A 14953-nucleotide genomic window follows, 5' to 3' on the forward strand; every position below is an offset into this window, starting at 1 on the left:
ATTGTACTCGACCTTTTTTTGTTGAGTTATTAATGTCCGTGGATTACTGAGCACGTATTCCACTTTGGTCATTTTTTTTCTTTGGTTTGTTGTTAATCTTCTATGGCTGTTTACTATTAACCTGGGCATCTTTTTTACACTCAGAGGCCATGTGGGCACCTGCTATATGCCATGCAGCCGTACAGTGTGGATGTAGCGGTGAATATAACAGGACTCCTGCACTGAAGGGACTCGCAATGTAGGGTGGTGCGGGTTGAATGGGGGAGGTAAAAGCAGGAGTTGTGTAGGCAAGTGTGATACGATGGGAGAGACACTCTAGTCACGGTAGAAACAGAGTCCAGCGGGGCGCAGAAGAGAATAGTTAGGTTAGTTTTCAGCAGAAGAAACGGCACGAACGAAGGTCCAGAAACTTAAAAGTATACGAAGCATTCGAAGATAAAACACGAAAGGTATTTGAGGCTAGATTGTAAAGGGTGTTGAAAGCTTGCAGAGGACTTTGGCAATGGGGATCCATAGAAGGTTTTAAAACAGCGACATCTTATCAGAATTGTGCTTTAGAAAGAACTGTGAAGACAGTTGAAGGGTTAGAAGGAGCAAAGCCTGGCGGTAGTTAGGAAGCTACTGAATAAGCCTGGAAAGGTTAGTAAAGTGGGGATGAGAGGTGACACGAGGGATGTTTAGGATTCACATCGACTCATTCGTCGCGTACCAAGTACGTGCCAGATCCTGTGCTAGGCTCTGGGTTGGAGACAACCGAGGACGCATAGCTCCTGTCCAGCACCTAGTGGTGACAGAACAGGTGTTGGTGGTAAGAGAAAAGGCAATCAGAAGATAATTTTTTTTTCTAAATTTTAATACGTTTACTTAACCCAATGTATACAGAATATTCCAACATGTCAATATCATACACTCCCCTCCCATCCGTCCTCAGTCTTGGCGTCCGGTGTGTGTTACACTTACTCCTGGTCACGCTGTCCGGCCGCAATTTAGAGCTCTGTGGCCTCTAGTGACCCCCCTGGTGGACTGCGTGGGTCTACCCGGGTGCCTGAAAGCATCCCAGAGGCCACTTCGGGGGACTCCAGAAGATAATTTTGAAACTTCGCTTGGGCAGCTGTGTAGATGATGACGTCTTATTAGAGACTAAGGAACATGGATGTGGCAGCAGATTTGAGAAGAGCGAAGATATTGAGTTTAGTTTTGAAAATAGTTTAACTGTAGACTTTCTAGCTTATATTTGGGAGGGTGAAGGTTAACGAGTCTGGCGCTCAGAAGAGATGCTGAGGCAAGAGTGACTTTATTTTTCTTCTGCCAGACACATTGTAAGCAGATTTTTGTGAGATAACTTTCAGATGATGCCAGGATTCCAGCTTCCTGTTGTGGAAAACCATATTGTGGGAAGGATTTCCAGTTGCCTACCTGTTTTACGATGTACATGGGATTTGTTCTAATCAGGAATGGTATGATGACAGACACAGAGAGAACTGCCTTTGAACGAAGAGTTTATTACTTAACAGTTCTCAAGAGGAGGGCGTGCAACACACCATGCCAGCACCACACGGAGAGGTACCAGGGTAGGTCAGGAGGCAGAAGGAGCAAGGGAAAAGCATGGGTCAGAGCTTTTATTGTTGTTTTCATGGGGAAAGAATGGGTGAGACAGGATAGGAGCGCTGAGCAAGTTTAGGATTGGACAGTTTGAATACACTTCAGCAGGCAGTGGGTAATAGGGGTGGTCCCTAGTTGTCAGGTACCTTGCCCTGGGGTGATTTCAGGCAGAGGAGTAGTGTCCTGGACTTCAGGAGCCTGATGAAAGGCCAATGAGGGCTATGAACTCAGGGTTGCTTGGTGTGCATATCAAAGGCATTCTTGTGGGCAAGTCCTTTACTATTTCTAGGAATCAGCTATCGTTTGGGGGTGGAGTGGGGAAAGTCCCTCCCAGGGTCTGCCAGGCCCCAAGATGTCAAAGCATCGTAAAATACAGAAAATGAGAAACGTCATTAAAAAACAAAAACCAAAAAACGTTAATATGATACCCAATATCTATTACTCCTTCTACATTTACAGAACCCATATTTTATTGGGGATGACAGTGTGAACAGCTAAAATATTGTATTTCTATTCTCCTTTGCAGTTAAGGATTGCTAAGGGGCTATAAGCAGAACTTATTTGATGGTGTTTCCAGGGAAGTTCCTTCAGTGAACTAACTCTGTTGGGAGGCTTATCCTGTGTGCTTCTCTAAACCCTCATTTGGCTTTTTCTTGTCTGAAATGTGGACTCTGTGGCTGAATCTCCACTAGTGGTCTTGGAGCATGATACTATCTTCAGGATGGAAGACAGAAGAAGTTGGGATCCGTGATGACCATGGAACCACCATACCAGTCCTGGACAGTCTACTTCTGGACTTCTTTTGGAGACACAAATAAATCTCTACCTTGTTTAAGCCACTGATTTGTGCTTTGCAGTTAAGCCTAATCCTTACGAATTTACACATTCTTACCTTTATCTCCATATACGTGATCAACTCATTACTCTTGCCTTTCTCTTGGGCGACTTCCACTGTAAGTAGAAGAAAAATCTCACCTCTGCTCCCACAGTCCTTCGGGCTTTTAACTTATGTCTCATTCTAAATTTGAGGAGGGGATTGGAACAAAGACACACAAAACCTTAGCAATTAGCCTTAAAAAGCATGAATATGAGCACACACTCATCAAATAAATATTGTTTAATTTTGCTTGAAGTCCCTAATGAGGACCCTGAGTTAACAGCCCCCTGTTAAATAAAGGAACACTTGAGAACAGAAGTACTGCCCTTATGCTTCTCCTGGCAGTATAGCAGACTAGATAATCTGGAGGGAGCAGATTTCCCACAGGAAAATAACCGGATCCTAAGTATAACATAGTTCTTATTTGCATCATTGGATGTCTTAGTTGGGGCTGCTATAACAAAATACCATAGGCTAGGAGATGTAAACAAGAGGCATTTATTTTCTCACTATTCTGGAGGCTGGAAGCCCCAAGGTCAGGGTACCAGCATGGTTTCTTGTGAGGCCTGTGTTCCTGGCTTATAGGTGACCAACATCTCACTGTGTGCTCACATGACCTCTTATTTGTGAGCGTTGGCAGAGAGAGAGAATGAGAGCTCTCTGGTATCTCTTTGGAGGAACTAATCTGTTGTATCAGGGCACAGTTAGGAAGGGAAAGAAAAAGTTTTAAGACAGGAAAGGAAGAAATTTACAAGGCTCTGATTACATAGAAGATACAAAAGAATCTATGGATGAGTAATTAAGTGTTGCTGGAAATAAGATCAGTATACCAAAGTCAATCGCAAACAACAGCAGAGAAAATGTAGTTTTAAAAAGATGCCGTATACAAGAGCATCAGAAGATGAAAGATGTCTCCAGGTGTGTGGTTCCTATGGAGGACATAAAACTTATTGAAATACATTAAAAGAAGACTTAAACACATTGGTACACCATTTTTATTTATTGGAAGCATCACAGTGTAAAGATGTCAACCTTCCCCAAGTTGATGTTTACAGATCAAAAATTCCCAGAAGTGTTTTGGGGCAACTGGACAAGTTGATTCGAAAGATATATTGTTGAGCAGAGATCTAAGACCAGGCAGCATGTTCCTGAAGAGGAAGAGTGAGATGGGGGGCTTGCTCTGCCAGTCGGCAAGACAGTTTTCTTTTTTGAAAGTAACGTTACAGTGATTAAGTATACTATGGATGCAGGAATAAACAAATAGAACAGTGGTGTAGAATAGAGAACCCACAAACAGACCATGCATATATGGAAAGTATATATGACGAAAGTGGCATTCTAGATCACTGGGTAAAGTATAAATTATTCAATAAATGATGCTAGGAAAATTTGTCATCCATAAATCAATAGAAAAAAGTGAAATTGGATCTCTACCTTACACCTTATGCAAAAGTCAATTCTTGGTTATTCAAAGAGTAAAAGGAAAAACAAAAATTTTGGAAGAGGTGAATTCCCTGGCGGTCTAGTGGTTAGGACTCGGTGTTTCCACTGCTGGGGGCCCGGGTTTGATCCCTGGTCAGGGAACTAGGATCCTGCAAGTCGTGTGGGGTGGCCTAAATAAATAAACAATAGGAGGTAAAAATTAAGGGGGAACTTTCCCCCTTCTTTAGAAAAAAAGTTTTTGGGAAGAAAATATAGGACAATGGCTTTATAATTTGGGGATGTGGAGTTTTGTTTTTTTAAAAATAACTTGAATTTAGAAAAGAATGATAAATTTAACTGTTAAAAATAACCTTTTTTTTAAACCAAAAATCACCATAAAGAAAGCAAAATGACAAGTCACAAACTGGCAGAGAAGATATTTGAAATAATATAACTGAAATACAATCTGGAACATATAAAGACCTACAAAGCAAAAAGAATATGATCTAGAATATATGAAAACCTATGGAGAAATAAGAAAATGACAGCTTAGTACAAAAATGGTCAAAGACACAGGCATTTCACAGAGAAGGAAATATAATCCATTAATATATTAAAATGTGGTCAACCTTATTAATCCAGGAAATGAAAACCAGAAACTGCAATGAACTTTCAAGACCTCCATGCTAGTGAATTTCAACACATTTGAAAGAACAAAGTGTGAAGGAGGATGTTGTCGACCAATGGAAACTAGTGGGGGGAGTGTGAATTGGCACCTCTTTTTGAGGGAGATTAACTTGCCTTGTTTGAGAAATCATTTTGATATTGTTGAAATTTCACCTAGTTATTCAACCTTTAAGGTACACTCTATAGGAAACTCTTACCCATGTGGCCCAAGAAACAGGTCCAAAGGTGTCCATAGCAATAATGTACCTAACAGTACAAAACTGCAAACAACCCCAAGGTTCATCCACAGAGAATGGATAAATAAATGCTCACACAGTAGATTATCATACAGCTGGGTAAATGAATTACAGTTATCCTGTAACAGGAATAGCTTTTATAAACAGAGTGTTCCTCTGGTTGCAGAGGATATTTGTTAATAGCATGTTGTTTTTATAAATGTTAAAATCAGGTATACAATATTTTAATGGGTAGATACCTATATGATAGAACTATTCGAAAAGGAATGATAAATACAGAATTCAAGAAGAGTTACCATAGGAAGCTGAGGGACGGAACAAGGGGTAGGACAGAGAAGAAGCACTCGTGTGCCATGGTACCACTGGTGATGTTTTACTTAAGTTGGGTGGTGGGATTATGGGTACTTATTTTGTTTGCTTTATAATTTACCTATATGTTACATGTATTTTTATATGTATTAAATATTACATTAAAAGAATAGCAGTTTTCATAAAAATATCCTAAGTATGGGTAATGTGTAGGGCAGTGACCCTATTAATAGATAACGTTTAAAAAACACTCCTGCATTTTACATTTTTATAGTCACTATCTTAATCACTGTAACAATTCTGTGATAGGTACTATTATTATGCCTATTTCACAGATGAGCAAATTTAAGTTTAGGAAGATTAGCTTGCCTAAGATCACATAGCTAATGAGCAGTGACACTCAGATTCAAATCTAGGCCTGATTCCAGAACCCAGGTCCTTAAAGCATTCATTCATATTGACTGTCTGGTACCTCCTCTTTATTTATTTCCAACCTGAGGATCAGAAAGATCAAGACACTTGCCTAATGTCACATAATTAGCTTAAAGCATTTCTATGGGAAGGATGCAAGAAACCTAGGTTACTATCTTCTGGGATTTTTTCCATTTTACCATAGTAGCAGATCCCTAATTGATAAAATGTGTTATATAGATAAATGAGGAGTGATGTTAAAGGAAGAGAATGGGACCCAGAGGGTTCTCAATAAAACACCTGTTGGTTTGAGGTGCAGCCCATGGTTTGAGAGTTTATAGGGACCATTAAGAACCAGAGCAGATGATGCAGTGTGATCTAAAAGAGAGGGGATCTAAGATCTTGTCTCTGACATAACATTACTGCTCAAGTCCCCATTTTTTTCTTGTATTTATTGAGGTGTCATCAATAGGTGATCTTTGAGGTCTTTAGTTAAGGCAATGGATTCTGAAGCCAGAGTGCCTGGGTCAGAATCCTCGCTGAACTGATTACTAGCTCTATGAGAATCTCTGAGCCTTGGTTTCCTCCTCCTTAAAAATGGGGACAATAATAGAACTCACCTCATGCGTTAAAAATTAAGTGACTTACTCTAGCTACCTTAAAACAGTGCATAGCCTGTAATTAAGTATTATGTATGTTTATTATTTTCTTGCTTGGATAGTCTGTGGGTATGTTGGTGGATAAATCATCATCTATTTCGGTAGTGCATGGAATTCCCATTTCTTTACCTTGCCTGCCAGGTGAACTCCCATTTATTTTAAAAAACATATCTCAAATGTTATCTCCTCTTTCAAGCCTGTGACTATTCCAGGCAGAATTTGGTCCCTTCTCTGTGCAAACATGTATATTTTGTATCTATCTCTTAAAGCATTGGTCACATCGTTATGTAATTTTTTTGTAGATATGTCTCTCTTGCTTTCTAGTCCATGATTTCTTGTACCTGGTACACTTCCTGTCACATAGTAGATGCTCAAGAAATGTTAGATGAATGAGTGGCAGTACAGAAATAAGATTTAATTTCTAGTTCATTTATTTTCCATTATTTTTCCTGAAATCCAACGATATTAGAAAATGAATCAAAAACTTGAGATAAAAGCAAAAATAAAACTTCTGGAAAATTTATTTATTCCATATATATTTATTGAGGTTCTACTGTGTTCCAAGGACTGAGCTTAGGGCCAGATGGTATTCAGTGAGTAAAACACCAAAAGGGTGCATTATTAACAAATTACTCGGAGCAACAGGCACCTAACCATAATTGTCCCGGACAAACTGGGAAATTTGAACACTTCTTATAGGAAATTTATACTGCAAAGATGAAAGTCATCCAAAAATAACCCTAGGAGTTCAATCTAGGTTGCCTGGACAACAGGTTATCTGGGAAAAGATAACCTGTTTATCTTTCTTTCACTTCTTTCACTTCTGTGAAGCACTTATGTGTTTCATATAAGCTCAATTCCCACAGAATTGATGACTTTCTCCTTCTAACACTGGGAACTAGAACATCTAAGTTCCCCAGGTGTTGGTCAGGTGGCTTCCTAGACAGCTCCTGTAATAGCTGGCTTCCCAAATCCAGATTTTCTGGCATTAGGCAGACTGTTTATTTTCCTACTGACAAAATTGCTTTCACACTTTTGTTACAAGAAGTGAGGCCAATAGAGAGGATGAGGTATCTCCACTGGCATACAGATGTATACTGCTAACCTAACAGTGCCCAGGTCCCTCGGTGCAGTCATAGGAGGGTGAGGAGGAACCATGCTTCCATTTCTGTTGTGGATATAGAAGTTTTCTCTTACTCCAGTAAAACCTGTTCCTTAACACAGACCATGTGATATTATAAAATTTATCTTGAATTCTGTTGCATGCAGAAGGAAATTTAGAAGAGATTCTCAGTATACAGTATACTATGAGGAGTTTATATTTTGTGCAGTTGCACTGGGAAGCCAGTGAAGTGTTTTAAGTAGTGGAGTGGAATGATCTAATTTACACTTTAACAGGATCATTCTTGGGGCTGTATGGAGAATGTATTATGGGAGAAAAGATTAGAAGTAGAGAAATGGGTTAGGAGGCCATTGAGCAGTTCATATGAGAGATCATGGTAGCTTGGACCACGGTGGAGGCAATGGAAATGGAAAATCGTCCATGTTAGCCACATACAGAATGTATTTATGCATATATAGTTTGAGGGTGGGCCTTTAGGATCCTGATAAGATGCTCACTTAGACTTATTACTGGCCATTGTGCATTCTCCAGGTCAGGACTTTAAGGGACTTGGAAGGCTGCATACTACTTATCATTTTATATATATTGCTGATCTCTCTGCTGTGACATGTATATATATACATACATATATATGTTTTATATATATGTAAGACAATATAAAAAGTATTACTATTGGTTATAGTCAAAATCTGTAAGGCAGTGTTTCGGTTGACAGAGTGTCTGTGTGTTTTCTGTCAGCCTGAACTATTACTGACATATCAATACAGTGGTCATCCCTCTGAAAAAATCCATACTTTGAGTAGCTCATATGATACTTCATTATTGTTATCACTAAATATTCAGGTAGTTAAGAATTTCCGATGCTATGGCTCACTAGGGAAGAGCTTGTAGCCCCTTCATGTAAGGCATACTCTAAGAGGCACACTTTTTAATTCTAATCCAGGACCATTGACACTGAACCTTTTCTATTTTATGAATGTAAACCTCCCTCCAGGGTGACTGTAATAGTGCCTTATAGTGGAATTCTGATATTTCGCCCTTTTGTATATGTCCCTGAGTCCTCCCTCCTGAAGAGTAAGACTTTGCACTCTTCTGAGTGATTCTGTGCGACCCTTCTGGTGACACACCTTTCCGTTCTGGGTGGCTCAGAACCCTTCTGCCTTTGAAACTGAGTCCAAATCCTGCATCTTCTTTGTGACTCAGATCTCTTCTTTCTCTTTGTGACACTGGACACTACTCTATTTGCATTTCGGCAAAGAGCTTCTGAGTTTAGATCATAGATGGAATGTGACAATCCATGTCGTCTCTGAAGAGGACAGACTAACCTGAAAGAGCAGAGAGGGTTTGCTAAATTGTGCTCCACAACAGACTAAATTGGGCAGAGACAAGAGACAGGTACAGAGAAGCAGCAGGTAGAGGTGATTAACAGATTTCAGGTTAGCAAGAGAGTGTTCATCCACAGAAAGAACGAAGATCAGGTCTGCCTAATAGCTGACATGCTGGGACTCACCGAGTGCGGGTTTCTGGTTCTGACTGCCACTCAGTTCATTCTGGGAATGCCGGGGAATAGTTTCATGGGTTGGTCAATGGTAGCAGCTGGTTCAAGAACAAGAGAACCTCTTTGTCTGACTTCATCATCACTAACCGGGGTCTCTCCAGGATTGTTCTGCTGTGGATTCTCTTTTTTTTTTTTTTGCGGTACGCGGTCCTCTCACTGTTGCGGCCTCTCCCGTTGCGGAGCACAGGCTCCGGACGCGCAGGCTCAGCAGCCATGGCTCACGGGCCCAGCTGCTCCGCGGCATGTGGGATCTTCCCGGACTGCGGCACGAACCCGTGTCCCCTGCATCGGCAGGCGGACTCTCAACCACTGCGCCACCAGGGAAGCCCTCTGCTGTGGATTCTCTTGATTGATGGTGTTCTCTTCCAAACTCCACGATGAATAATTTGCAGTCATGCAGATTAGTGATATTTTCTGGACATTTACAAACCATCTGAGCATTTGGCTTGCCACCTGTCTCAGTGTCTTCTACTGCCTGAAAGTCGCCAGTTTCTCCCATCCTACGTTCCTCTGGCTCAAGTGGAGAGTTTCCAGGTTGGTTGTATGGATGCTGTTGGTACCCTGCTCTTATCATGTAGCAGTGCCGTCTCTCTGATCCATGAATTTAAGATCTAGTCTGTTCTCAGTGGAATTGATGGAACAGGGAATGTGACTGAACCCTTTAGAAAGAAAAGAAATGAATATAAGCTGATCCATTTTCTTGGCACTGTGTGGGACCTCCCTCCCTTAATTGTATCTCTAGCTTCCTACTTTCTGCTCATCCTCTCTCTGGGGAGGCGTATGCGGCAGATGCAGCAAAACTTTACCGGCTCCAGATATCCAAGTACTGAGGCCCAAAAGAGGGCCATCAAAATCATCCTTTCCTTCCTCTTTCTCTTCCTACTTTACTTTCTTTTCTTTGCAATTTTGACATCCAGTTATTTCTACCAGCAACTGAGGTGATTATGATGACTGGAGAAGTAATTACAATGTTATATCCTGCTGGCCGCTCATATATTCTCATTCTGGGGAATAATAAGCTGAAGCAGATGTTCATGGAGATGCTTTGGTGTGAGCCTGGTCATCTGAAGCCTGGATCCAAGGAACCCGTTTTTCCATAGAGCATCTGCGGGCACAGGAGGGAGCCTAGGAGTCCTTAGACCTGGCTCAGGATTACAGGGCTCTTCCTTACCCTCCCTTGGCACCACTTCTGTCACATCAGTAGGAGAGACACTACTGCTTCATTCTGTCCCACTCGGGACACTTCTCGTGGCCTCTCCTTGTATGGTTGTTTTGGAGAGGATAGTCTTTGGAAAGTGTCAGTGTGGTAAAACACTCACTATATAGACATGGAGTTGTATTTTAATAACTATCAGCTCAACATAATGAGCTGATTATTAACTTTAACTTAAAGTTTATACTGATAGCAATGTAGTGATCTACAGGGGAGAGAGTAAAAGCATTGCAGTCCCACAGACTTGGATTTGAATTCTGGTTCTGTCCATTTTCCAAGACTTTTTGGCCTTAGGTGAGTTACTTTAATTACCTCTCTTCCCCCTTTTAAAAATGCGGACTGTGATACTGACCTCATGGGGTTTTAGAGATTCATGAGACAATGTGTGCCATCATTTCAGCTCAGTGTATTGTGTCAGCATGCAGTAGGTGAAGCTGTTAGCGTAACAGACCATGAATTGTGTGGTAACAGCAATTCCCACAAGAGACCAGTTTCCACAAATCCACTGTGTAATGACAAGCAGTGGAATGAAAATCAAGACCCTTGGATGCTAGGTTCTAATCCAGTCTGGTGGTTAAGTCATTTTACTTCAATTTCAGTCATCCTTTGCATTCCTTTATCATTTTGCTAAAGTAGATTTTCAAGTCATTTTTAAGTTTTTAGACTGGGCAAAAATCCCAACAGTTTTTTGGTTTGTTTAATTAACCAAGATGCATATCTGCTTTTAAAATTTCAGAGTTTTATAAAAAAATATATAAGCAGTTTTTGTAAGTATAATCACTTTTATTTTAATAAAATTATGTAGGTATTGATTTCCTTCCTGTCACTGAACAGTGCTGACAAGTCAATGAGAATATTGTTGCTTGAGATCTCAAACTTGTAAACATATTTAGGACACATGGCAATTCTGAATCTGGATTTCTATCACTAATGGGGCCCTCAGGTATAAAGTTTTGGGGCTAAGAATGTGTACCAGACGGCCTGTGTTCAAATCCTGACCCTGCCCTTACAAACTGGGTGACCTTGGGGAAGTTTCTTAACCTCTCTCTATTTCACTTTCCTCATTTGTAAAATGGGAATAGTAACAGTATTTTCTTGATAGGTTGTTGGAAGGAATGAGTGAGTTAACACATGAAAACTGCTTAGAGTCCCACATGGAGTAAATAATCAATAAATACTGCTATTATTACTATTGTTGTTATTTTATGAAAGGGTTACATTCTGACATAGCATGAAAGATCACCACATTACTTGGCATTTTGTCATATGTAACCAAAAATGAATTCTCGGGTTGTTCTGATTTATATATTCATTTTCAAAATTATAGACATTTTCAAAATGTCTTTTGGTCTGTATTGTTTGCTTTCAAATTGATACATACCTCTCGGGGCTGCTAGGAGAATTCCTAATCCTGACATAACTTAAAATTCTCTTTCAAAAAGGTATCTGTTGAAACTTATAAGAATGATTTAATATTCATTCGTAATTCACTAAAAAAGAAGGATTCTGAAACGAGTACTTCTGTAATTAATAAAAATATCTGCTTCTTTTCAGCACAGGGAAGTTTAACGGTGGAATAACCATGCTGTCTCAGTTGGTGTCTGCTTTGTTCACCCTAAAGCCTGCTCTGGGATTCATCCTCACCCACTCTGAACACTCGTTCCTACTTCCTGTCACTTTGACAGCTTCTCTACCTAGCCCTGACTTTCTGGTTCTTTAGCCCTTACCTGAGTTCCTGATTCTGCCTTCTGCTTTGGGTGTGGGGATTTTCTTCTCTTTTAATTGAACATAACATTTTACTAGAGATTTTGGCTTGGTTGTTGTTTGTTTCCTGGTGCCTTTGGCTAACTTCTGAAGGACTCCTCCTCTGACTGAGAAATTTCTTCTGAGGCTCCATTAAATCCTACCCTGATCTAACAGATTCAGATGTGGTGCAGTAGACTTGCTCAAGTTACCACTACTGTTCATTCCACTGGAGCCTGGAATATGGATGGAAAATGTAGAATTTCCTGATAAGGGAGCCTGTTGTGGTAGTCCAATTGGCTGAGTGCAGAGTTTCCTTCCCTGGGAGTAAATGAAATCAGATTCATAGGTGTGGCATTCCCAACCCCTCTCCTGTTTCCACTTTCAGAGAAATTTGGAGGTGACACATGGAAAAGCTCAGACTTTGTTATGCAACTTCATCAATATGTGGACTTCCCTTAATCCAAGTCTGGGGTGGGAGTGGGGATATGGGTCTGAGTAGTGGGTGGGTTGCCGAGGAAAGGAGTCTTGCTGCTGGAGGCACGCTGACGGGAAGTGTAGCTGTTTTGGGGAGGATATGGTCTTCTGAATCTATCAGGGAAAATACTTAATTTGCCAGCTCCTCACCAAGTCCCAGGCCATGGGGAAGAACTACCTGATGCCTCACTCCCATGTCTGAGAAACCCTGGAAGCGGCCATTTTGTTTGTTTTGTTTTGCTTTCAGTAAATTTAGTTGCTAAATCCCTTAAGACTCTTAAATCTAGTTGTTTCATGCGCAGAGGACCAGAGCATGGCTTGGTTCCCACACTGTGACCAGGGTCAAAGTATGGGAATGAGAATTGTCCCCGCATTTGGAGTCCAGTTACATGCTGGAGCTTGTTCCTAAGCCACGTGTCTGTGCCAAGTGCATCTGTTCTTCGGTGTATTGCGTGGGGCTTTAGCACAGGAATCAACAGCAACTTATGACAGTACCTCCTGAAGCCTTCCAAGTTTCCACCAGGGCCCCCTATGTTCCATGTCTCCTGGAACTACTCGTTTTTGATACTCTCTGACCTCTTAGGCCAAGTTCATAGCTCCTCACAGTTAATGAGATTGAACCATAGTTTGGTCCCAGGAGGATTATGAATGGAAAACAAAACAAAACCACCACCCCCCCAAATTACATTCCAACATTTCTTAAACAGTTTCAGAGCTTACCAATGCTCTTTACCTTATACCAATACAATATCCCTGATATTTCCCAGCTGTTGACGAACAGGGCTATCTAGAGGATCTGCAAGTTGTGTTTGTGATTTTCTTGATTTGGGATAAGTGGAAAGGAAGGTCAATGTTATTTGTTCATAATCTGTGAGAAGTTCTGTTTTAAGAAAGCAAAAGTGACCTTATAAACTCCAACAAGTGCTGCTGCTGCTTGTGTATTATTTTCTGGTATTTCTACATTTTGCTGGACTAGAAAAATGTATAATGTAGTGGCTAAGAATGTTAGCTCTGGAATCACACATTTGGGTTCAAATCCTGACCCCACCACTTGTTAGATGCATGATCTTTGGCAAGTTACTAAACCTCCTTGGACTTCACAGTTTCCTTTGCTATAAAATAGGCATCCTTCATGGGATTGGTGTGAGGATTAAATGTATAGAAAGTGTTTTAGCAACTAAAGCATAGTAAATGCATAACAAATATTAGCTATTAGTAACCTATCAAGGGTTGAGCTGGAAGTATGTACCTCTTGGAGTCCTACTCTTATGACACTGAATCCATGAAGTTTATTGTTGCTGGTGGTATAAGGGGACATGATATAAGGGAAAGCCTATTTTCAGCCCCCGGGGGATAGTGGAAAGGAGAAGAGGGAGAAAGAAAAGGGATTGCAGGTAGGGTAGGTGAGAGTGCTGGTTTTCCTCCTCTTTGAAGACTGGCTGAAAGCTCCCTGTTTGTAGTCAGTAGGAGCAAAGCGCAGGCACAGACTCAGCCTTGAGTGCTGGCAGGAGAGAAGCATGGCATGGGGAGGATGTCTCAGAGGTTTTTATTTTTAAATCTGTAGAAGATGAACATTTTTCTGAAGCTATTCTTTGCATTATCCCATTGGATTAAACTCTTCCCTCAACCACAGGTGGAGACTCAGGAGAAAAACTCTAATACTTTTAGACAAAATTAGGAACATTATTTTTTCTCGACATATCTTAGTTTGCAGAGTGAGTGAATTTTGTTGCCCACACTATAATTAAATTGTCCTTGTAACTTGGTGGAGCTCGCCCAATGACCAGAGCGATATTTCCAGGTTAACCCTGAAAAATATATTATCAGATGTTCATGAGTAGACTTTCTTGACATGTTCCGTCTAGGCTGGGTATCTGTCTGTTGCCAAATAGGGCACTCACAGCCACAGAGAGGGATGATTGCTGAAGCTTTCTTGGTTGCTCAGGTTTGTACCTTACTGCTCAGCTGGCAGATCTCTTTGAGAAAGGGATGGGTTCTGACTACCTGTCAGACGCTGCTGTGATATTTCAGGAATAAATAAATTCCTTACTCCATTTTGATTCTGGATTATCCTGATCTAGTTCATTCATTCATACCACAGACATTTATTTAACACTCTCTCTGCACCAAACACTGTACTAGATCAGTTCTTATTCTCAACAACATTGCATCTAGTGGGTAATAAAGACACAGAAATGAGTATTCCATGTCTACATCATTGAAACAGATGCTTCAGATATGATAAAGCAATCCTCTTATCACCAGAGGGTTCTGGCACAGGTGATCTTTTGCTGAGATCCACACTTCCTGCAGGTTGCTGTCAGCCAGTGATGGAGACTGTGGAGTACTAAGGTAGGTCTGTTCTACTGAGACATGAGACTCTTCCAACAGGCAGTTTTGGCCCAAGCACTCTCCATCAGCTTGGGTGAACCTTTTTTGGAACTGTGTTGCAGTCTAGGGCTCTTCCTATCCAATTCTTCCTTCTCCCTCCCTTTTTATAGGTGTCAGACCTACATTGCTGTCTGAATACTCTATTCACCTTCCTTTGCTCCCTGCCACCTAAAATCTCTTGAATGCCTAATCCTATTTCAGCCTATGCTTCTTGTCTTTTTAAAAGATATGTTAAGTGTTATGTT

At 40.8% G+C, this 14953-nt stretch overlaps 1 protein-coding gene and 1 pseudogene across 2 annotated transcripts in view; both read left to right on the plus strand.

The window, feature by feature from the left end:
* Positions 1-14953, plus strand: part of SSBP1 (single stranded DNA binding protein 1) — a 68372-nt gene that overhangs the window by 12743 nt on the left and 40676 nt on the right. The gene's annotated exons all lie outside the window — the stretch shown is intronic.
* On the plus strand, positions 8805-10069 carry LOC307191947 (taste receptor type 2 member 3-like; annotated as a pseudogene). Its single transcript has 2 exons — positions 8805-9024; positions 9236-10069. The product of its transcript is annotated as a taste receptor type 2 member 3-like (transcript).

The sequence above is a fragment of the Stenella coeruleoalba genome (genome assembly GCF_951394435.1).
Source record: "Stenella coeruleoalba genome assembly, chromosome: 9".
NCBI classification, from domain to species: domain Eukaryota; kingdom Metazoa; phylum Chordata; class Mammalia; order Artiodactyla; family Delphinidae; genus Stenella; species Stenella coeruleoalba.